Raw genomic sequence first — 26129 nt, 5'->3', positions numbered from 1 at the left:
CCAGAATCCACAAAGAACTCAAATGTATTAGCAAGAAAAGAACAAGTGATCCCATCTCAGGCTGGTCAAGGGACTTGAAGAGAAACTTCTCTGAAGAAGACAGGCACACGGCCTACAGACATATGAAAAAAATGCTCATCATCCTTAATCATCAGACAAATGCAAATCAAAACTATTTTGAGATACCATCTTACCCTAGTTAAAATGACTTTTATCCAAAAGATAGGCAATAATAAATGCTGGCAATATTGTAGAGAAAGGAAAATCCTCCTATACAGTTGGAAAGAATATAAGTTAGTGGAACCACTGTGGAGAAGACTGGAGGTTCATCAAAAAACTAAAAAATAGAACTAACATAAAACCCAACAATCCCACTGTCAGGTGTTATGGGTCCTGAACCCTGTTGACTTCATCTGATAACTTGGCTGTTCTAGAAAGTTCGACCAAGGCACAGGAGTGATCTAAAGCAAGAATGAATGGAAACTGAAAATAAAACTGGAGCAGCACAGGAAGCATGAATAGAGAGCAAAAGTAACCTGCACAAGTTTCAGTTGAACAAAGATAAATTTTATTTAAGGATGAAGAAAAAGCTTAGAGCACTTCTAAAGAGAGCTGCAGGTAGATTCCTCTCATGAAAAAGAGGAGGTGAGAAAGATGTAGAAGCTAAAACAGTGCAGAGGTGTACATACCCTCTCTGTTTGAAATTGCTTGGAACTCTTTCACTGGCTACTCTGCACCTCCAGGAATTATTGTCCTTTTCTATTGGTCATTGATTATTGTCTTTTTCTATTGGTCATTGGTTCCCTAGGTTACTTCATACTCATATATTTTTCTCTTTTTTTGTGGCAAGAGTTCCTGAGTGGTGAAATGTTTCTATGGGCCTCCAGACTTCCTCGTTCAGGCCAGGCTTTTGAAGCCTCCCATCCCTTTTTAAGCCTTTTTCTTTGGGTCCCTTCCCACTAGGTAGGAATCTCAAAGATATAAGCAGTATATCAAAAATATATCTATTCTCATATATTTATTGTAGCATTAATCACAAAAGCCAAGATTTAGAATCAACCTAAGTGCTCATCAATGGATGAATGGAGGAAGAAAATGTGACAAGTATAAAACCAGCTTTATAATTAAAATTTTACATTTCTCAAGTGTCTTAGCTCCCATGTATTCCAAAGGAGTTTTCAGTGTTCACATCAGAACTGAAGCAGGCGGCTAAGTGGCCTTGACTGGACAGGGGTTAAACAGTGAGCCTAGCAATAGCAGTTTAAGAAAAAGCAGAGAAGGGACAGAGAGGTCTCAGCACAAGGTGCTGAACAGAGCTTTGTAACTTGCTATACACCAATGCAATTCTTTTGAGTTTTTCCCAGGAACAGCAAAACAAACCTCCCTATAGCCCTGAGATTACCCAGCTCCTTATTCTACTAGGACTCTGAGAAAGACAGGATAAGTGATATACCACCATGGGTTGCGCTCAAGAGCCACTAAGCCTGCACATGAGGCTAAAAGAAGGAACAGTGTCAACCCCTAGCTCATTATAATACTAAAATCCCCACCCTGGGGAGGGATTTGCCCACCATTTTTTGTTCATGGAATATATGCACTAGCTTGCGTGCCCTGTGCTCCACCCCAAACAGGCAATGGAGTTCACTCTCTTTATGCGTTATTCATTTTTACCTCCATAAAAACCCCTTAACCCTGTTAATCAGGGAAGTGGATTTGAGGTAGCCTGTCCCTCCCTCTCCCAGTTGACATTTCCTCTGAAATAAATCCTTTCTCCCTTACAATCCTTGTTGTCTCAGTAATTGGCTTCCTGTGTGGGTTCATTAACACACACACACACACATATATATATATATATATATATATAATGGAATATTATAAAGTCATAAGAAAAATAAAATCTTGCCATTTACAACAACATAGATGAAATTGAAGAGTATTGTGTTGAGTGAAATAAGCCAAGCACAGGAAGACAAATCTTGCATGTTCTCACTTGTATGTAGGAGCTAAATATTAAAACAATCCATCTCATGGAGGCAGAGTATGATGTTTATAAGAGTTTGTGAGGGATAGTTGGGAAGTGGGAATTAAGGGATGATTCATTTTTTTTTTTTTCTGACAGAGTCTCATTCTGTTGCCCTCACTAGAGTGCAGTGGCATCATAGCTCACAGCAACCTCCAACTCCTGGGCTTAGGCAATTCTCTTGCCTCAGCCTCCCAAGTAGCTGGGACTACAAGCACCCACCACAATGCCTGGCTATTTTTTGTTGCAGTTTGGCCAGGGCCAGGTTTGAACCCACCACCCTTGGTATATTGGGCCAGCGCCCTACCCTTTGAGCCACAGGCGCCACGTGGGATGATTCTTAATGTGTGTTAAATCTTAGTTAGATAGTTAGATAAAATGAGCAATATTTGATAGTACAAATAAGTGGCTACAGTCAACAATAAGTTAAGGTATACTTTTAAATCACTTAAAGAGTGGCATTGGAATGTTCCTAACATAAAGAAATGATTAATGCTTAAGGTGAGGGATATCCTAATTATCTGATTTATTGTACATCATATGCTTGTATCAAAACATCACCTGTAGTCTATAAATACATCCAACTATTATACACCCATAATATTAATGGAAAATTAAATAAAAAAGAATTCCATAGGAATTAGTATGTTAAGAAATAAATAAACCAACTGTTTATTATAATCACTTGGAAAGTTTTAATAGATCATCATTGATTGTTCTCAAGTATTGTTTGTTTGTTTTAACATGTTTCCAGTGATCCATAATTAAAGTCACTCTAGGCATGAGTAAATAAAATAAATAGGAAAAAGAAATACCATATGGGGTATAAATCACTAGGACAGACAAGAGGAACAGCAGCTTCCTGCAGCCATGTTGCTTTGCAAGGCTTGAATATCATGCAGAGTTTGTGCACTTTTTACAATAATTTCACTTTAATATAGCTCCTTTAGAATGGGGGGGTTAATTTATATCAAATATAAATAAAAATTTTATAATTAAAAGCATATGACCTTAAGATTTTAAAAGATGTTTGTTAATGGGTTTAAGAGTTTGGGTTTCTAAAAAAATCAAAATTATATAATGAAATACATTTTACCTAAAAAGTCAGCATTCAAAGAGATGGTTCTACAACTTCTATGTAGCTAAGACTTTCACTTTATCATACTTGTAAACTTACTCGAAGAAAAATAGATCATCATGGACGTTTAAAGAGAAATCTATTTTTTAGAGAATATTTCCGTGACTCTGAAATAGCAGTTCAGCATTTATATCTGACAGTTCTATTTATCAGTCTACTGTGGTGCTTAGTCAAAGTGACTAAGGATGCAGAGTGCTTTTCAATATCATAAGTGGCAACTGCTATTTATTTTCATATAAGTTGCTAATCTTACTACCATGTATTCTTTCTGCGAATACAATGCGTTGGAAAAATTTTCAAATTTTGGTGGTGTAGTAAGCCAGCATGTTATTGGCTTTACAGGCAAGTGTCTTCAATGTCATCTCCTTAAAGAGAACTGCCTCCCCACACTTGTTTGCCTGTTAAATCCCCTCATAACTGGTTTAATTTCTTTTTCCACACTATTAAATATATTCTTCATTAATGATTTATTGTATCCATCTCATGAAGAAATGAATTTTACTAGGATAGGAGCCATGTTTGTTTCATTCATCATTGTATCCTGGCATAGTGACTAATAGATTTTAATTACTCAAAAACAAATTTTTTTTCCTTTTCCTTTTTTAGTTTAATAAAAAAATGTGCTTTCATTTTCTCTTCATGACTGGCTTATGACTTTTACTTTCTAGGATTTACACCAGACATCTTTAACATCTCAGTCCAACTTGAACTATTACACTAGTTGACACGTGGTATAAAGAAGTTCAAAGATATACTTCCATTTACTTTGTTCCATTCTTACATTATGGTTGTCAAATATTTTCACTATTTATGTTTGTTAAAAACTCATAACACACTGTTATACTTGCTTTAATGAGTCAATTATACATGTATTTTAAATGAGTATAGATAAGAAAAAATGTATTTTATATTACTATAATGCTATTTTTGGTGCTTTTCATTCCCTTGTGTTCATCCACATTTCTATCAGTATCAAACTTCTTCTGTCTGAAAGCTTTTTTTTACTGTTGTACTTCAGGTCTACCAGCAATCGGTTTTCTCTGTTTTGGTTAGTCTTCCATTTTTCAAAGACTTTTTGCTAGGTATAGAATCTTGTTGAAATTGTTTTTTTATTTTTTCTGTCAACACTTCAAAAAATACTGATGCTTTTTTTCCTATGGCTTGCATATTTCTGGGGGGAAAAAACCCTTCCATACTTTTTATCTTTCTTTGTTTCTTTATATATCTTTTCTTCTTCTGGCTACCTTAAGGGAATCCTCTTTTCTTGTTTTTTAGCAGTTTGGCTATGATATATTTAGGTTTTTCTTTTTATTGTTTATTCTGCTTGGGGCCCTGTGAGCTTCTTTCCCAGTGGTTTGTTTGGTTCTTTGTTAATTTTTCTAAGTTCTCAGCCATCATCTCTTCAACTATGTCATCAACCCAGTTGTCTTTCATCTCCTCTGGGACTCCAGTGAAACATACCTTAGATTGCTTGATATTGTTCCTTGGCTTTCAAATGTTGTTTTACTTCCTTCAATTTCTCTCTTTTGTTTCAGTTCATATAATTTCAGTTGACTTATCTTCAAGTTCACTGATCTTTTTCTCAGCAGAGTCTTCTCTGCTAATGTAACCATTCAGGATATTCTTCATTGCTGATATGGTATACACATTTTTCTACTTCTAGGCTTACCATTTGAGTGTTTTCAAATGTCGGTCTTCATACTCTCCATCTATTTATGGATGTTGTCCAACTTTTCCATTAGATCCTTTAGCATATTATAGAAATTTTAAAATATTTTACTGCCAGTTCCAACATATTGGTAATTTCTGAAATGGGTTGTGTCATCTGCCTTGTACCTTGAACAATATTTTTGTTCTCTTCCTTTTTTCTGTGGCTTGAAATTCTATATTTAATGCCAGACATCGGATATTAAATAATAGTAGAGAGTGAGTTCAGTAATATTTATGTCCCCAAATGGATATGCCCTCTTCCTCTTTAATGCAGTAGCTTAGGAAGTTAGTTGAATGTCAGCATTCAGTAGATGCACTGAGCTTAGGTTTTGATATCATTATCATCACAAACAATATACAGCTTCTGCATCTCAGATGTCAAATACCCCCCCCCATGGTGGGATACTGAGTCATATGTTTAGTGTGGGGCCTGATAGTCTCATTATTCATGTTCAGTCCTTAGACACATGCATACCTCTTTCTGGGTAGTAGAATATCTGCTGTTACTTGATATTCTGTGCTAGACCTGTGGTGGTGGCTGAATGAGAGCTGTTGGTTTTCTTGGTTCATTCTCAGTTTTTAGAGACCTTGAGCCTCACATTTGGGGCCTTCTCAAAGCTCTCATTCATCATTTTTATTGTTGTTTTTATTGTAATTTTAGAGTAATGTGGTTAAAAAAAATGGTGGTGGCAGACAAGCTATAAGGTTGATGAGAGGAAAACAGGGCTTTGTTACCCACGTTAAGGAGGTTAGGCTTTAATATAGGGATGTAGGAATAAAATATACACTGAATCAGTGTCAGATCTTTGACAGAATCTCCTGAATATAAGTAGAGCTTACTAATCTCACTTACTTTTGAAGCACTACGTTTTATTTTAATATAAAATATCTTAAATAGACAAGATGGCTGACTGAAGCCAGCTTTCCACAGAGGCTCCTGTCCAGAAGGAGAGTTAAAGGACAGAAATTTTGCAAGTAATCTGGTGGATTAGAGCTGCACAAAGAGAGAAGTTTGAAGAACGCACATCAACCCCACTGAGGCGAGCTGCAACCTCAAGGATACAAACAAAAGGTACAAAATCCATCACCAAGCAGATGGAAGTCCCCTCCCCTATGAGAATGGCTCGGAGTGCCCCACAAAAAAACGAGCAGAGTTCAAAGTTCCTCCCACTACACTCCACGGGAGAGACCCTCTAAAAACTGGACCTACCACCTCTATGAGGGTGCCATGGCATTCTCCTGCCAGGCGTAAAACTGTATAAAACTGTATATATTCTCTACCTGCAATGCTGAGCTCCCAGCACTCCCCTCCACTCTCACTCTGAGGTCTGGAGGCCTGTCCCCCAGGAGTCCAGATTCTTGGGTGATTTCTCGAGGGGTGTGGACAGGGCCTAGACTGCAGCTGGTCAGTGCTGATTCTGTGGCATGGGAATGAGGAGAGGATGGTCAGCTGAGAGGGAACCATGCTGGAGCAGCAGTGCCCTGAGGCACAGAGCAGCAGCCATTTTTGGCAACAATAGGGCTCACCCCCGGATATTTCTAAGCCACACTCCCTGTCTCCCTGGGCAACCAGAGGAGGCTGGGCATCTTCTCAGGCGGCAATAATCGCGGAACAGATCTGGGACTGAAACGCAGGCCCTGTGAGTAAAGGGTTTGCCTGAGGCGGTACCAGCCTGGGTGGAGCGCGAGGACTAGAAAACATGGGCAGAGCTGGGAAATTCCCAGGGTGGGGCTGACCCAGAGGACTTATTTACAGAGCCTAAGATGCATCTGGCCCTCAGGGGATCATCAACCTATAGACAAAGGAAGGCAGGAGGGTAGAACTGACAGCTAACAGGGCTGCGAATACAAACCTGCAGGAGCAAAGACAGGGTTTGAGGCGCAGGTTCTGGGAACTCAAAACAGCTTCTCTTCTGAGGGGAATTTAGCAGGCACAGAAACAAATTACCACAAAGTTGTTCTGTTCTGTCAGTAACATCAATCAGGGGTGGGGCTGGAACTGAGTGAACACCCCCCAGCCTCCATCAAGTGCCCAAGGATGTCAGGCCACACCTCTCCCTGCTGGATAGAGGCAGAGAGCACGGCCTGGCTGAGCAGATATAGATTTCCTTGTGATTCAGGCAGGTGCAAACCCCTTGAGTATCTGCTCTTTGGAGGCAACTGAGTCACAGCCCTACGGGCTATCCATGACTGGGTATGACAGAGGTGCAAGGTGGGAAGGGGGCATCAACCTTCCCAGACTAATCTATTTGCTGGGTGGGTTCTACTGACTTCACGGAGCAAGTCATATTTGAGTCGTTAGCAGATTCCTGCAATGCAGTTGCCAGAGACCTTTTAAACTCTCCCACCTGAGACAGGTGCTGACTGAGACAATTGATTTGGACCTTTTGAAATAAGCCAATCGCCTGAGGACTATCCAAGTGGTGCCCTGGGTGTGTGGTTGTAGGAAGGTTTGATTTTTCTTTTCCAATTGTTGCCTGTGGGGGGGCGGGGTGACTTAATTGGTGGTATTTCTCCACAGCTGAGACTTCAACCCAGAGTAACTGTTTCACTAGGGTTGGACAGAGACCAGCTTAAATGAAAACAGAACCACTTAGTCCCACCACACCAAACAGGTCCCCAGTTACTCAGGCCATAGCACTGTACAGGTCCTAAACAAAGCTCCAGGGGAAAAATCAAATGGTGTAAAACAATCATGGGGTGGAATCAGTGGAAAAACTCTGGTAACATGAATAAACAGAATAGATCAATCCCCCCAAGGAAAGATATGTAACTGAAGAGCCCATTCATAAAAAGCTGGCTGAGATGTCAGAAATTGAATTCAGAATTTGGATCGCAAACAAGATTAATAGAATGGAGGAAAATTTTGAATTAGAAATTTGAGGAGCAAGTCAAAAGTTGGAATTAGAAATTTAAGGAGAAATTCAAAAGTTGTCTCAAGAATTTAATGCATTTAAAGACAAAACCGCCAAAGATTGTGAAATTCAGATACCAGACAGTTTCAGAACCCCAGCACGACTCAACCCGAATAAGACATCCCCCAGGCATATCATAATTAACTTCACTAAAGTTAATATGAAGGAGAAAATTCTGAAAGCAGCCAGACGTAAGAAATCCGTTAATACAATGGGAAGATTATTAGAAAGACTGCAGATCTCTCTGCTAAAACTTTTCAAGCCAGAAGAGGGTGGTCATTGACTTTTAATCTTATAAAACAAAATAACTTTCAACTCTGGATCCTGTATCCAGCTAAACTGAGTTTCATTTATGATGGAGAAATTAAATACTTTAATGACATTCATATGTTGAAGAAATTTGCCATAACGAAATCAGTTCTTCAGGATATTCTCAGACCTATCCTATATAATGAGCAGCCCAATCCTCTACCACAAAAGTAAACTCACTCAGAAACTTTTGATCAAACTCCAACTTCCACAGTGGCAAAAGAATTAAAAATGTCCACTGGACTTTCGAAAAACTCGATACCCAAAATTGTACCAGACTTATCAGTATTCTCCATTAATGTGAATGGCTTAAACTGTCCTCTAAAGAGGCACAGGTTAGCTGACTGGATACAAAAACTCAGTCCAGATATTTGCTGCCTTCAAGAATCTTATCTTCCATTAAGAGATAAATATAGACTCAGGGTGAAAGGATGATTGTCCATATTTCAGGCAAATGGTAACCAGAAAAAAGCAGGAGTTGCGATTCTATTTGCAGACACAATAGGCTTTAAACCAACAAAAGTAAGGAAGGATAAGAATGGTCACTTCATATTTGTTAAGGGTAATACTCAATATGAGGAGATTTCAATTATTAATATTTATGCATCCAACCAGAATGTGCCTCAATTTATAAGAGAAACTCTAACAGACATGAGCAACTTGATATCCCCCAGCTCCATAATAGTCAGAGATTTCAACACTCCCTTGGATAGATGCTCCAATAAGAAGCTGAGCAAAGAAATTTTAGATTTAAACCTAACCATCCAACATTTGGATTTATCAGACATATACAGAACATTTCATCCCAAAAAACTGAATACACATACTTCTCATCAGCCCACAGAACATACTCCAAAATCAATCACATGTTAGGTCACAAGTCTAACCTCACAAAATTTAAAGGAATAGAAATTATTCCTTGCATCTTTTCAGACCAACATGGAATAAAAGTTGAACTCAGTAATAACAGGAATCTGCATACTCATATTGAAACATGGAAATTAAATTACCTTGTGCTGAACGATAGCTGGGTCAGAGATGAGATTAAGAGGGAAATTGCTAAAATTTTGGAACAAAATGACAATGAAGATATGAATTATCAGAACCTCTGGGATACTGCAAAGGCAGACCCAAGAGGGAAATTTATACCACTGCAAGCCTGCCTCAGAGAATGGAAAGAGAGGAAGTTAACAACTTAATGGGACATCTCAAGCAACTGGAAAAGGAAGAACATTCCAACCCCAAATCCAATAGAAGAAAAGAAATAACCAAAATTAGAGCAGAATTAAATGAAATCGAAAACAAAAGAATTATACAACAGATCAATAAATCAAAAAGTTGGTTTTTTGAAAAGTTCAATAAAATAGATAAACCTTTGGATAACCTAACCAGAAAAAAAAGAGTAAAATCTCTAACCTCATCAATCATAAACTACAAAAACAAAATAACAACAGAATCCTCAGAAACTTCAAAAATCCTTAATGAATATTACAAGAAACTTTATTCTCAGAAATATGAAAATATGAAGCATGTCACCTTCCAAGACTTAGCCAGAATCAAGTGAAATGTTGAATAGGCCAATATCAAGTTTCAAAATAGCATAAACCATACAAAATTTCCCTAAAAAGAAAGCCTGGGACCAGATGGCTTCATGTCAGAATTCTACCAAACCTTTAAAGAGGAACTAGTACCTATATCACTCAACATGTTCCAAAATGTAGAAAAAGAAGGAACACGTTCTATGAAGCAAACATCACCCTGATCTCCAAACCAGAAAAAGACCCAACAAGAAAAGAAAGTTATAGACCATTATCACTAATGAATATAGATGCAAAATATTCAACAAGATCCTAACAAACAGAATCCAGCAACACATCAAACAAATTATATATCATGACCAAGTTGCTTTTATCCCAGGGTCTCAAGGCTGGTTCAATATACATAAATCTATAAGTATAATACAGCACATAAACAAATAAAAAAAAAAGACCATATGATTCTCTCAATTGATGCAGAAAAAGCTTTCGATAATATCCAGCATCCCTTCATGATCAGAACACTTAAGAAAATTGGTATAGAAGGGACATTTCTTAAACTGATAGAGGCCATCTACAGCAAACCCATAGCCAATATCATATTGAATAGAATTAAATTGAAATCATTTCCACTCAGATCAGGAACCAGACAAGGCTGCTCATTGTCTCCACTGCTCTTTAACATTGTAATGGAAATTTTAGCCATCGCAATTAGGGAAGAAAAGGCAATCAAGGGTATCCATATATGGTCAGAAGAGATCAAACTTTCGCTCTTCACAGATGATATGATTGTATATCTGGAAAACACCAGGGATTCTACTACAAGACTCTTAGAAGTGATGAAGGAATACAGCAGTGTCTCAGGTTACTAAATCAGCATTCATAAATCGGTAGCCTTTATATATACCAACAATAGTCAAGCTGAAAAACAGTTAAGGACTCTATTCCATTCACAGTAGTGCCAAAGAAGATGAAATATTTGGGAGTTTATCTAACAAAGGACGTGAAAGATCTCTATAAAGAGAACTATGAAACTCCAAGTAAAGAAATAGCTGAAAATTTTAACAAATGGAAAAACATACCATGCTCATGGCTGGGAAGAATCAACATTGTTAAAATGTCCATACTACCCAAAGCAATATACAATTTTCATGCAACCTCTATTAAAGCTCCACCGTCATACTTTAAATATCTTGAAAAAATAATACTCCATTTTATATGGAATCAGAAAAAAAACCTCGAATAGCCAAGACATTACTCAGAAATAAAAACAAAGCAGGAGGAATCATGCTACCAGACCTCAGACTATACTATAAATCGATAGTGATCAAAACAGCATGGTACTGGCACAGAAACAGAGAAGATGTCTGGAATGGAATAGAGAACCAAGAGATGAACCCAGCTACTTACTGTTATTTGATCTTTGACAAGCCAATTAAAAATATTCAGTGGGGAAAAGATTCCCTATTTAACAAATGGTGCTTGGTGAACTGGCTGGTGACCTGTAAATGACTGAAACTGGACCTACACCTTTCACCATTAACTAAGATAGACTCTTACTGAATTAAAGATTTAAACTCAACACATGAAACTATAAAAATACTAGAAGAGAGTGCAGGGAAAACCCTTGAAGAAATCAGTCTGTGTGAGTATTTCATGAGGAGGACCCCTCAGGCAATTGAAGCAGCTTCAAAAATACACTACTGGGACCTGATCAAACTAAAAAGCTTCTGCACAGCCAAGAACACAGTGAGTAAAGCAAGCAAACAGCCCTCAGAATGGGAGAAGATATTTGCAGGTTATGTCTCCCACAAAGGTTTAATAACCAGAATCCACAGAGAACTTAAACATATAAGCAAGAAAAGAACAAGTGATCCCATCTCAGGCTGGGCAAGGGATTTGAAGAGAAACTTCTCTGAAGAAGACAGGTGCATGGCCTACAGACATATGAAGAAAATGCTCATCATCCTTAATCATCATAGAAATGCACATCAAAACTACTTTGAAATATCATCTAACTCCAGTAAGATTAGCCCATATCACAAAATTTCAAGACCAGAGACGTTGGCATGGATGTGGAGAAAAGGGAACACTTCTACACTGCTGGTGGGAATGCAAATTAAAATTAATACATTTCTTTTGGAAAGATGTTTGGAGAACACTTAGAGATATAAAAATATATCTGCCATTCAGTCCTATAATTCCTCTACTAGGTATATACCCAGAAGACCAAAAATCACATCATAACAAAGATATTTGTACCAGAATGTTTATTGCAGCCCAATTCATAATTGCTAAGTCGTGGAAGAAGCCCAAGTGCCCATCTATCCACAAATGGATTAATAAATTGTGGTATATGTACACCATGGAATATTATGCAGCCTTAAAGAAAGATGGAGACTTTACCTCTTTCATGTTTACATGGATGGAGCTGGAACATATTCTTCTTAGTAAAGTATCTCAAGAATGGAAGAAAAAGTACCAAATGTACTCAGCCCTACTATGAAACAAATTTATGGCTTTCACATGAAAGCTATAACCCAGTTATAACCTAAGAATATGGGGAAGGGGAGCGGGAAGGGAGGGAGGGGAGAGCATGTGTAGAGGGAGGGTGATTGGTGGGATTACACCTGCTGTGCATATTACCAAGGTGCATGTGAAACTTAGTAGATATAGAATATAAATGTCTTAAGACAATAACTAAGAAAATGTTAGGAAGTCTATGTTAACCAGTGTGATAATATGTGTCAAACGATCTAGGAAACCAGTGTATGATGCTCCATGATCACATTAATGTACACAGCTATGATTTAATAATTAAAAAAAGAAAATAAATCTTAATAATAGTGTAAGCAGAAAAATGTTTTAGGATGATAAGTATTAGTTCAGTGGCCTATAACCTCTTCACTTCCGAAATCAAAGAATCTCAAGAGAAGTATTTTGGTAAAAGAGGTTTTTAAGAATGTGAATGGGTTCAGGACTCAGAAAGTCGTGAGTAGGAAAAGTTGGTGAACTGTGGCACTGTAGATAAATATTTGGATAGTTTCTTTGGTGAAGAGGCTTTTTAAATCTATAAGCTCTCAGAAACCTTTTTGCAAGTAATAGATAACCTGCCTACCAACCAATTCTTTTTTTAATCAGAACTTATTTAAAGCTTATAGGGTGTCATATAGGCTTTTAAGTCTAGTTCAGAGATAGCAGGTTTAATGCTTTAATTTTACTATTCTCTCCTTAAATGACATGCATTCTGTGCATAATTGCCACTGACAACATATACACCTTACCTAAAAGCGTAAAGAGAAACAATACTCAAATGCTAACTCACGTAAGAAGCCTCGGTAAGTCTACATTTGGATCAGAGTTGATCATGATCAAGATCTATCTTGCTCCCCCCGCCCCCAACACCACCCCGCTCTCTCCAAGACAGATGCTAACCATCTGTTTTGGACATAGCACATTACCTAGCACTAGACTGTGATACTATTGCCAGATAATGTGGCAGATGTTTCAGAAGAGTTCTTAAAACTACAGATTTACTTAAATCAAAGTGTGTGGTGATGACAGGACATGTAATTTTACATGCAAAGAGATTAGAAAATTAAAATATGCATGGTGCTATAAGCAAGGTTTTTGAATACAAAATCTAAACATAATTTTTCTCATAAGAGAATTATTCTCTGAATCTTTTTAGTGTGTTTTAGGGATTGCTTGGGCTATGACTTAATAAATAACCAGATTATGCCTAGTATAATAGTTCTTTCATTTCATTAGTGTTATTATGGCTTGTATGATCTAAATTTGATCAAATTGCTTCAAATCACACCTTCGATGGAAAAGATAATTGGGTAAAATGGTGTGCTAGCTGGTGGGTTTTGACATTTTAAAAGCACATAAAATGATGCCTGTCTGAAATTTGAGTGCATGACCCATTAGATACTCTCTTTTACTATATGTATTTTTGCCCTTTTGTTTTTTGATTTTTTTAACAGTGTCTTGCACATAACATGCTCAGTACATGTTTACGAATGAGTGTTTAAAAAGGAGAATAATGATTTTTTTACACAGTTTTGTATTTTAAAATGAGATGATATATCAGGGAATAGGATTATATAAATCCACTGGAAAATGACAATCTCATATAAAGGAATTTTTTTGGTCTTACCTTAAATGCAACCTCATGATCACTGTGAGAATTCTATAAAAACTTTTTTTATAGATGTGTAACCAAAGGTGAGTTTTTTACTGACTATCTCATCACTGGATGAGAGGTTGGAAAGGTAAGAGAGGGGATGAACAATGGGGAAGAGGATGTTGAAAATTTTTGAGGAATTATTTTATAAGATAATTCTCCTAAGGTTCTACAATACTAATTTTTTTTAAAAAATTAATTATTAAATGGTGCCATGTAAGTGCCACAACTGGCTTAGTACCAGTTGATTATATTTTATTTGTTTGTAGTTTAAAATAGCAAAGTTTAAGTTAATGCCAAAACTGCAAGTTTATGTTTTTAAAGTTATCATACTGTATTTTTTACAGGTCTAATGTTGGATTTAAATTCAAGAATAATGTATATGCCACTGGGTGTTATTTTTAAAATTGAAGCACAATTGAATTTGATATGGTAAAGAGATGATTTCATCTTCTAGCTAACATCTAGTTGATTGCATGTGAGTATTTTCCAAAATAGCATTTCTCCTAAAATTGCAGGAGGTGGAGAAGAACAGTTTATCATATTTTATCTAGAAATGCTGGAAGAAAGAAATTGGTTGATCTATACCAGAAAATTTGTCACTAGATTATTTTATTGAAATGCCATTTTGGAGTTCAGGTTCTTGATCTTTACTCCTGTCTTTAGTCACATATATATGCAAATGAAAAGCATATGAAACTATTTATTTTACTATTTTTCAATATCTAAATACAAACTATTACTTTGAGTCCATCCACATTTCTTTTACAGCTGCCTTAATCTTTCATGAAATTTAAATAGAAAAGCTTCATCTTTAACAGTGTAAGGTGAGACTGCATTATTCAAAATTAATTTATATTTCAAAAATTTCTATACACAAGCTAGTGCTTGAATTTGTCATGGAAAGTTTCCTTTTCAAAAGTAAACCACGGACTTAAAACATTCTATAGGGGTTGGAAACAAGCCTATGTGCAGAAGGTATGTAGTTAAAAGCACTCTTGCCTCACGCCTGAAAATAACATTTGCTGTATAGGTCAAGTAGCATTGAATTTATAAACAGCATTGAGGAAGATGCAGAGGATAGGCAAGGACATTGCTATGGATATAATCTGGCTACCCTGACTTTGGGTCACAGAAAGTATTATCACAACACTCATAAGTCAGCACCTCTCTGCCTGTCCACATAATTGCCTTCTCAAGGGCCTATCTCTAATATAATCTGCAAGCTGGTTCTTTGGGAATCAATATGGCATGCACAATTTGCTAACTCTCTTCACTTGGGAAGCGACCTATACAGCCTGAAAAAGTTCTGGTTGCTGGAGTTCTCTCATTTTTGGCTTATGGTTTCTGATGCCTGATGCTGGCAGTGGTAATATAAAGGCCAAGGGTTCAATACTTGATGCCCTCCATTGTTGGAAGCAACAATATTGCTCAGTGTTGAAAGATGTTTGTGTTTCATTGCTGAAGCCACCCACTGGCTCTTAATATTATCATTGTCTTGGCTTTTCAAATTCCAAGTTTATTTAGTTGGGACCTGCTTTTTTATCAAAGTCCTCCAGCCTGAAGACTGAGGCATGAGTCAATGCAGGTTGGATCAGGGGATAGACTAAAGGAGAGAGTCTGTGAACAGTCAACATCTGCCCTCCCTTTAACACAAGCCCATTTTATTTTGTGCCAACTTTCACATTTTCACTCTTTTTTTCTCATGGTATGAGGTGTTTCTTTCTTTCTTTCTGTTTTTTTCTTTTTTAAGTGAGCTCCTTAATAACTTATGAAAGTTGAATGCTAAAAAACTCATTATTCAGTTACCTGGAAAAAATATGATCTATTTAAGTTTCAGAAAGAAAACTGTCACAAATTTTAATTAATATCATGCCACTAACAAAAATTAAATAAATACAATAAATACAATTTATGTTGGAAGGGATATTGGGTGGAGGAAAGGAAGATTTTACTCTACCCATTGAGTAATCATTTGGCTCCAAATTATTTTATGGTTTGGAGATGGTAAAAAGCCCAAGTAGAAGTCTTTCTCTTGAGCTATGGATAAACATTGATCCATATATATTATGACCTAGTAGTCTTGTATTTGCTAAGAAATAACAATATTAGTCAGGGTTCTCCAGAGAAACAGAATTAATAGCAAATTTTATTTACAGTAGAACGTTCATAGTTGACCACCTCCTTAAGTTGACCCAATTTTCCTAGACCAGACATGCACCACATGTATGTATCCATACAGAAGGCTTAGTTCCTTATGTTGACTACCTCCCTGACCAGTTTGCTATATCTACTGCATACTCATCACATTAAGGCATTTGTTCACATCATTATGGAAGCTGAGAGTTCCAAGAACTATAGTCAATAAGCTGAAGAAATAGGAGAACCATTGGTGGATGTAGCTCTTGTTCAAGTTCAAAGGCCTGAGAACCTGGACAACCAATGGCATAAATTCTAGTGTAAGGGCATGAGAAGACCCATGGTCCACCTCAACAGTCAGGAAAGTAAGTTTCCATCTTGCTCGCCTTTTTGGTCCATTTAGATCCTCAGTTGAGGAGAGGAGTCCCCTACACACAATATTTTTACTGTTTGTATTGAAAAACAGAGTGGCATATCTTTGTAGCTAAGAAACAATGATATAATGAAGTATTATTTTACAGATATCTGAACCAATATGCAAATGGAATAATACCAGGTCAATGGTAAATAAATAACTTATCTAGTATAATTTAGCTTTATATGTAATAATTAAAGTGCCATTAATTTTTAGGTGGCAGAAAATGAAATTCATGTCATTTGATGCTAAGAGTAACAGTGCCATCGTCTTTATATAATAAGCACAATGTCTATGCTCATTATCAAAGGGGAATATATATTAAAAACTTAAACTTGGCAAGAATTCTTCATTAGAAGCACACATTTCTCTTACTGAAAAGAGATTATATTTTAATCTTTAAGAATGAAAGTTATAAATTGATCTCTACAGAAGTTGTAACTGTCCCCGGATTCATGTTATGGTAAGCATTAATTAGTGGTATTATCATGACAGCATGGGCACGACACAGCAGAAGAGATAGTGGCCATGACAGTGGAGCAGTGAGCTGGCAGCCCCCTTCTTACATTATTCCTTTAATTGGTGGAAAAGAGACGTCCAGGGTAGTGAGAGAGAACTTGAAAGTGGGAAATGAGGGGGTGTGGTAATAACTACAGCAGAACCTCTGTAAGTTGAGCACCCAAGGGACTGTAACAAAATGGTCAACTTAAGGAACTAGGCCTACCGTACTGATACAGATCTGTGGTACGTGTCTGATCTATGAAAACTGGGTCAATTTAAAAAGACGTTCAATGTAGGGAGGTGAACCACTATGGAGGAGGCTCTACCATATTTATCAACTAGAATGCATATTGACTAATTACATCTACAACAACCCTATTTTCAAATAAGGTCGTATCTAGAAATAATGAGGGTTAGGACTCCAAGATATAAATTTTGGGCAAGGGAAATAATTCAAACTGTAAATCAAATATTGAATGCATAAATTTACAATGCATTAAATGTAAACAACTAAAAAGAAAATAAGAAAACATTTTGAAAAGAGAACATTAGAAGAGCCCATGTCCAAATTACCAATAAATACATGATAAAGGTCTATTCTTCCCAGTAATTGGGAAAAAGGTAACATTTTTGACATTCACATTACATTTATTTGGTTGGTAAAATAAAAGAAAATGTTAACAGCTTTGACTGGCAAGGATGTAAGAAAAGGAGTATTTTGAAACATTGTGGAAAACTGGCTTTTTAGAGCATGTAAAAAGTGGCTTGGCACAGTGGTATACATGTATAATCCCATCTACTCTGAAGGCTGAGGCAGGTGGATTGCTTGATCCCAGGAGTTAGAGTCCAGCCTGTGTTATATAGCAAGATCTCATCTTTAAAACAAAGTCACCTACCAACTTCCATCATAATTTTATGTGTACATCTTCTATCAGCACCACTCTGGGGAATCTTTTTCTATGAGTGAAAATACTAACACCCGTCAAGATGCAGCTGGATGTTGAGCTCCTTGTACTGTTTGTATAATTAAAAAAATAAAAGTACACTAAGAGTGTGCTTGAATATTTTGTAGTCTGTTTATACTCTGGTATACCGAGGTCATTACAGTGAATGAAATACTTCAATAGCTATGTTTGAGAACCTGATTGTTAGACTGCTATTTTTTTATTTTTTATTTTTTTAGGTAATAAGAGTACACTTAGTGAGGAAGTAGATTCATAGGATTTAGACTGTGAGAGGAATAGTAAGGTGATTTTAGCATAATGTGAATATATATTCTATTCTTCTTCACTTATTTCATGCTCAACTAGAAACCCACTGATTATATCTATCTACCTGAGTGAATCTGCTGAAATGTAGAGAAGGCACTGATCGTGCAGATTTAGAAAATTCCAAACATGGGTAAGTGATTTAACATTATAAATGTAAAAAAAATAACAGTATTGGTTTTATGAAAATCACTCACCTGGGCCTGATTATCCCTGGAAATTTTAAAGGCAAATGTGAAAATTCAGCAACATAACCGGAGGACCTTACTTTTAGAGTGTTTTTGCTAGTTTTTCCAGAAAATAGTATCCAAGTTAGACCCCAAGTTTTCCAATCGCTAATTATGAACATTTCCTATTACATTGGGTTGCTATATATTATCCTGACATGTTCTGTGAGAGAGAAAAAAAAAAGGGTGATACTGATAATTTACACCCTAAAATGCAGTCAGACTTTTACCAAGTAGTGGGGAAATTGACCAGGTATCTTTTGCGGGGGGGGGGGACCCCTTCCAGTATCTGATAACATTCATTTACTATTTTAGAATCTCTTAAATTAAAAGCCATATTTGGTCTATACAGCAAGTTTGGCACAGTCTCCTGAGCTAAGCAACACACTCTTTGTTGGTTCCGAAGAAGAAAGGATTGTGAGTGCAAAGGAAAATAAAATGTTTTCTAACTTTGATCACTACAAATGCTGAGATATCTTTTTCAAGATACCAAATTTTAGGATCTAAATAGAGCCTGACCTGTTCTAAGGAAGGGTTTTCAGCAGCTTCCTTCACAGGTTTTCTTCCTCTAGATTTGAGTGTTAAAAGAGTTTAAAGGAATCTTTGCATCCTTTAATCTTCACACAGTTAGAGTTCTATTTGTGGTGGGGAAAAAAGAGTCAACTAAATTAGCTAGCAAAGTGTTTTCATCAAAAGAATACAAAACAAATTCACAGGAATAATCCTCAGATGGTAACTACAGAAAAATAAGACTCCCTGGAAATGAAATTTATACAGCATGATTATCCCTCCCTTATGTTTCTTCTGCTGCTTCTCTAGTGACTGGCTTCTTTTTTCTGTCTTTGGGAGGTACCGTGGAAGCAGTGAGACACTGGCAACATCAATTCAACAAAATACAATGCCTAAAATCAAAACACTTGTGGAAGTGCTCGCAAACAACCATTGAACCAGTTTCTCCAGCTGTAAATGTGTCTAATAATAGAACCTAACTTATTCGGTTGCTTTACGGATTATATAAGTGAATATTTTAAAGTATGTAGAACACTTTCTGAAAATAATTAGGCTCTTTCATTACTTCTATTAATCTATTTTTCTTTTGTATTACAGCCCCGCCCCTGATTGATGTTACTGACAGAACAGAACAGAACAGAACAACTTTGTGGGAATTTGTTTCTGTCCCTGCTAAATTCCCAGGGCCTGCGTGGTGGTTGCCACCTGAGAAGATGCCCAGCCTCCTCTGGTTGCCCAGAGAGATGGGAGTGTGGCTTTGGAATATCCGGGAGTGAGCCCTATTGTTGCCAAAAAACAGCTGCTGCTCTGCACCTCGGGGCACTGCAGATCTAGTGTGGTTCCCTCTCAGCTGACCATCCTCTCCTCACTCCCGTGCTTTCGTTTGTATCCTTGGGGTCGCAGCTCATCTCAGCGGGGTTGATGTGCGTTCTTCAACCTTCTCTCTTGATGCAGCTCTAATCCACCAGGTTACTTGCTAAATTTCTGTCCTTTAACTCTCCTTCTGGATGGGAGCCTCAGCAGTTCTGTCCCTCACTGCCCCTCTGGATCATGTCCTGCTGGCTGGTGCTGAGCCCATCTCCTGCCCCCAAGTGTGGCAATTCAACGGGACCAAAGATTGAGCAAACAATCTCGGGAGAGTGTGCTGCTGAATGTCTGCCAGCCTCGTTCTTATCCCTCCCTCCGCCTCTCAGCCATCCAGCAGCGCCAGTCGGGACTCCTTTCTGACAAATCCTCTGCTCGCTCCCACCTGTCCTCAAGGGCCTGCACCCCACATTGTCTGAAGGTCCACAGTTCACGCGACCCCTCTGTGACCTCCCTTCTCTGTCGCTTGGATCTAGCTTTGCTGAAGTGCTCCAGGGTTTCACCATTTTATAGTTAAAGTAATAAAATGCTTTAATTTATCTCATTAGAAGAGCATTATGTGAAATCAAATGGTATTATTTTCATCTGATGCTAATTTATTTTAATTAAAATGAAAAATAATTAATGATAATTTCAAATTTTTATTTTCACCATACTCTGAACATGTATATACACACACATTTATGTAAATATTCTTCTGTTATTTTGAGAAATAAGCTGTTTCAAATAGAAAATAAGCATTGTGGCATCAAAGGTTAATTGTGGGCATTTAGAAAATCATAGAAAATGAAAAATGTCTGACATTAGACTTTTAGGGTTGGTGCTTTAGGCAATCTAGCCAAATCAAGCTAAAAAAAATAAAAAAAAATCCCAAATAAAGTCTGAGAGACAAAAATAGGTAATCCTATTAGGCAACAACTGTACTTGTCAAGAATTAGGTTTTTTCCCCTGTGACTTTTTATTTAATCCTCAAAGTATTTATGTATTAAATGGATTAATATCCTGTTTTATATTTATTATAGAATTGAACATTGGAGAAGAAAAATTACTTAGAGTTGCGCAGTTATTAAGGTGCAGAGTTTCAAATCAATTTAATCTGTTTTCATTCTCCTGCTAAAAAGTAAGAAATGCTGTCTCTCTAAAGATATATTTAGTGAGGGAAATACAAAAATATAAGCTCTGTGAGTTGTAGCATTTTAATAACTGGAGAACTATAATATGAGATATATAACATGAGATACATATCCCAAATTTCCCAAACCTTCACAGCTGGTAGACATGGGCAAGTTTCAAGAATTAACCATCAAACTGTACTTGGAACCTAAAGATTTGTTCACCTTTTTGTGAACCAGTTCTTTTCATCAATTTCCTTCTTATTGTTGAGTTTCTTCCCCTAAGGGCCCTGAAAACTGATGTATATTAAGGTTCTTTCAGACTGTGAGTGTAAATTAGTTACCTAAATAGAAAACATGGACAGAGTTTAATTTTCCATCCAAATTCCCTGTGGCACTTTAGCTGCCTTATAAGTCAGCTGATTAAAATATAAATTCTGGGGAAGCATGTGTCATTTCTAGTACTCCCTGCCACGTGATCGCTACTGCAAGTACTTGATGAAAAGTTACAACATATTACAAATGTACTGGTTTTGTGTTCTTGATTACTAATATCAAAATGGACAAATTTTTGTTTTACTTTGTACATTGTTTATAAATCATAGAACATTGAGAAAATTGGATAGCTCTAATATTAGGACATTTCAATTATTAAAGAAGCAAAGATGCAGGTTGGTACATGGTTGTCATTCTGTAGCCCTTGTGTAATTGCGTGGAACACTTGATTATCAGCATAAGCAGGAAAATGTCAGCTGTTGAATTATTCCTCCACATTCTAAATATATTTTTGAGTTTCTGTAATATATGGTTAGAACCCAAGTAATAGAGAAAATAAATAGCTCTTAAGAGTGACTAGAAGACCTACAGTATAGTTTATTTTATGGCAAGCTGATTTGACTTTAGACAGGTCACTTGATCACTGGCCTTCAGCTTTCTAAAATACCAAGGTCTGGAAACCTGAATACTTCTCACCATTCAAATCTCATTTCCAAACAGTCCTACTAATTTTTGGTCACTCTGAAATATTTTCCTTTTCAAGAACATGCCAAACTTCTTCCTTTCTAAAGCTTTTGAATACACTGTTTATGTGCCTGTCTAAATGCTCTGCATTAAGATTCTTTACATCCCTGTTGCCTCCTTTTCATCATTTCTGGTTAAATGGACTCTTTTCACACAGGTCTTTGTGACGAATTTGCCCATGTTAAATCTCACCCTGCCAATGCATTCTCTATCTCGGGGTCTTGCGGGACATTAATTTCTTTGTTTTTGTTATATATGTTATGTTGTCCTGTTATTCCCTTTCCCTCTAATAAAATCTAATTTCCACAGGACAAGATCTAGGCTCCAGACTAGTGTTTTTCAAACTTTTCTATTTCATGGCACACTTGAACCTATAGTTAAACGTCTGTGGCACACTTAAATTATGAAGATTATAAAAAAGAGAGTTAAAAAAGAATTTGCTTACTGTGCTTTGAATTTCTTTCAAAATGATTTAATTATCTTTTAAAAATTTTTTTGTAGCACATTTAAGATCCTCTCATAAAACGCCGGTATGCCACAGCACACCTCTCAACAATCACTGCTCTAGATCTTTATGTGAACTGATGCACCTCCTTTGCCCCCTCCAGAATTTCCTTTATGCAGCAATGACTTTAGACAGGGCCATTCAGGCAGTGTGAATACAGAACTCAAGGCTGAAAGCTCTGGATTATTTCTTTTGTCTACCATCCAACACATTTCCCCATTGATTTATTTTATCTTTCTCATGATATTTTGCTCACGTGAGCTATCTGAGTTCACTGAATTTAACAGTTTTTGTGCTACTAACAAAGACTGATTCTTCTTTGTCTCCAGAACAACATGGTCGTTCTGTGATGCCCCAACTCTGTCTTGCTGGGGGCTGTCAACACTCCCCCTTTAAGACAGGAAGCTCAGCTGAAAGAGTTTAGTAATAACTGTAAAACCCCATCTTCTCCTTGTAAGCACTCCCCTTACCAGGCGTTGGCTCTTGTCAAATTCATCTTGCATTAAGAACTCCCTCCTGCCCTGCCAAAAGCCCCTTATAAAAGGTTCCACACCTGCTTCTAGGAGGGTCGAGAGACTTTGAGGTGTGAGCCCGCTTTCGGCCTGCCAATCAATAAAGGACCCTTGCTTAATTTGGACTCTGTGTGCTGGCATTTCTCTATTCCTCTAGCTTTGGCTATAACAATGCAATGCATAATGACTTTTCAATGAGGGACTACATGTATGGTGGCAGTCCCATGAGGTTATAAAGGAACTGAAAAATTCCCATTATCTAGGGACATTGTAGCTGTTCTAACATCGTAATGCAATGAATTCCTGACACATTTGTGGTGATCATGGCATAAACAAACTTACTATGCTGCCAGTCATATAAAAGTATCAGTGTATACAATTATATACAGTACATAATACTTGATAAAGATAATAAATGACTATCTTACTTGTTTTTGTATTTACTATACTGTATTTTTATTTCTTTTTAGAGTATGTTGCTTCTACTTAGAAAAAGGAAAGAAATCCATCAAGCAGCCTCAGTCAGATATTTCAGGAGGTATTCCAGAAGAAAGGATTGCTATCATAGATGATTGCCCCACGTCTGTTATGGCCCTGACGATCTTCCATAGGACAAGATGTGGTCGTGGAAGACATAATATATGATCCTGACCCTGTGAAGGTGTAGGCTAACGTATACACTTGTCTCTTGTCTTAGTTTTTAACAAAAATGTTTAAAAAGTAAGAAAAAAGTTTCAAATAGGAAAGAGTCTATAGAATGAGGATATAAAGAAAGAAAATATTTAATTTAATGTGTATGGCTGTACAACGTGTGTTGTGAGCTGAGCTTTGTTACGAAAGAGTCAAAAGGTTAAAAATGTAAGATTTGATAAAGTACAAAAGATACAATAAGTTTTGGTTAATTTATTATTAAAGAAAGAAAAATATAATTTTTTTATAAATTTCGTGTAGTTAAAGTGTACCATGTTTATAAAGTGGACAGTAGTGTACAGTCATGTCAGGCCTTGTCACTCACCATTCATTCACGCAACCCAGAACAACTTCCTGTCCTACAGGTCACAGTCATGGTAAGTGCCCCATACAAGTCCACCATAAATACTTACCATTGTGTTACAATTGCCTGCAATATTCACTACAGCTCATTTCTCAGAACACATCTCCGTTAAGCATGACTGACTTTGCTTTTATGATCAAATCCCATCACTAGAAACATTGGTTCAATTAAAAACTAAATGAATGAATGGAGGAGTAGAACAACATTCTGTCGGTTTTCTAATTCTAATCTTGTCTTGTTGGTTTGTTTTAAATTTACAAAGTAATGGTGAGAAAAGAGCCATGAAAAATACTTTTTCATAATCTCTTTTTTTCCCCTTACTACCCTCCCAGGTGTAACCTAGCAGGTTTATTAGCATTCGTCAACTAATCTGTAGGATATATACTTTTTCTTTTTTTCAATTTGGAATTTTAAGACCTGGATTGATTTGAGAGTCTGTCCTTCAATAACTAAAACACCTTCAGTAAGTAATTTTTTTTTTTTCTGAAAGCTTCAATTCCATTATTTATAAGTAAGGGATTAAACTCTTCACTTCATGGCCATTTGGGGGATTACCTAAAAGCATTCAGGTGAAGAAACTTAACACAAGCTTCATATGTGGGGTCATATTCACTATTTTAGTGTTATATCCTCTAAGTTATTTTCTGTGCCACGAACAATGCTTGTCTAACTCTTTAGATGTATCCCCTGATGTTTGTTTTTCATGCCTATGTGAACAAACTTTAAATCTTAGTTTTCGCTATTTCTTGTACATTTTTCTTTATGTTTCTGTCATCCTAGAGTCAAGATTATATAAAGTCCCTTACAAAAGATAGCTTTAAATCCATTTACGTTTTAGGCTTTTGTTTTCCTCTGGATAACTCCATCATCTTGGTGATATTAAAATGGAAAATACTGTTTTCCTCTGTCCTGTTTGGTATATGTTATTTTTGTGCATAGCTGTGGGGGAAAAAACAAGTATGTTAGAAAGAGAAAAAACAGAGAGCCAGTGCTGGCCACAGAACTATTTTGAGAGTACTAGTGAATCAGGAAGAATTATAAATTTAAAATAGAATCTCCCCCTGTGTTCTCACTCCTTAGAGAACATTTCCGTAACAAGCTAACCCACTCCATGACAACCTTCATATTTATCTCCGTCTACCATATTTGACACACTTGACCTATAAACAGTAGTTTGTCATAAAAGAAATATCCTGTACCAGAATCTTTTTTAGTCTCTCTAACATTAATCCCCAGTGGTTAAGAAATTAATTCATTAAAAAACACCACTCTAAATTTTTTAATGAGTAAAACAGTAATTTTATACTTTTAAACAAAGCATGATTTTTGTCCTCTAAATTTATGAAATGGATCATAAAACAGTTTCTTCCTAACAACTGGCTGCATTTCTTTATACTTAAATGGGCAGTTATTTTTATGATTCAGGAAAAGATGTATGTTGTAAAAACAGTTGCTAAAGACTTAATAGTTTTCATTGTTGTAATTATTTGCCACTTGTAAGAAAGACTCGGACCCCACTTCAGGCATAAATCAGATGGTGATTTATTATACCTGTGCAGGTAAGCTGCTGCCCCGAAGGGCAAACGGCCCCAAAGAGAGAAGCAGGCTGTCTTTTATACCCTTTTTGTGCTACGTGGCAAGCCAAGCAAAAACAGAAGCAGAATGTGACCAGTTACAGTCACAGGGGTAGGGTTACAGTCAGGGGGGCTCAGTTGGCATGAGAGAGTGGCAGTTGGCATGGGGACAGCTTGAGTAAGCTTTCACCATTGATAGGGCGTTGGGGTAAGTTTAGAGGGGGTTACAGAACCTGGGAAATTCTGCTTGAGTGAGTTTTCACTATTGTCTGGCAAGGGATTCAGGAAACTCAGAGAGAACTTCCTTGTTCTGAAACCTGTTCTCAGAATTAACCCAATGGGGGGTTGAGACGTGTGGGGACTCAGGCTGAGACTTTCTGGGGTCTTTTTGCTGGGTCAGTTATTACAGCATGTATGCAATGTAAAACCAAGGAAGTTTGGAATAAAGAAATTTTTTTATTTTTCATTTTGACAATGTTCATTTTTTTTGAAAAACCATTTAGTGATAGATTCTATTACAAATCTATTCCCTAAAATAGTTGGAAAATGAAAGTTAATTCTCACAATTATAAGAATTTTATGTTTTGGTGAAACTATACTATTCCTACCAGT

This window comes from Nycticebus coucang, chromosome 3 (genome assembly GCF_027406575.1).
Source record: "Nycticebus coucang isolate mNycCou1 chromosome 3, mNycCou1.pri, whole genome shotgun sequence".
NCBI lineage: Eukaryota > Metazoa > Chordata > Mammalia > Primates > Lorisidae > Nycticebus > Nycticebus coucang.
This window is presented reverse-complemented; position numbering follows the sequence as displayed.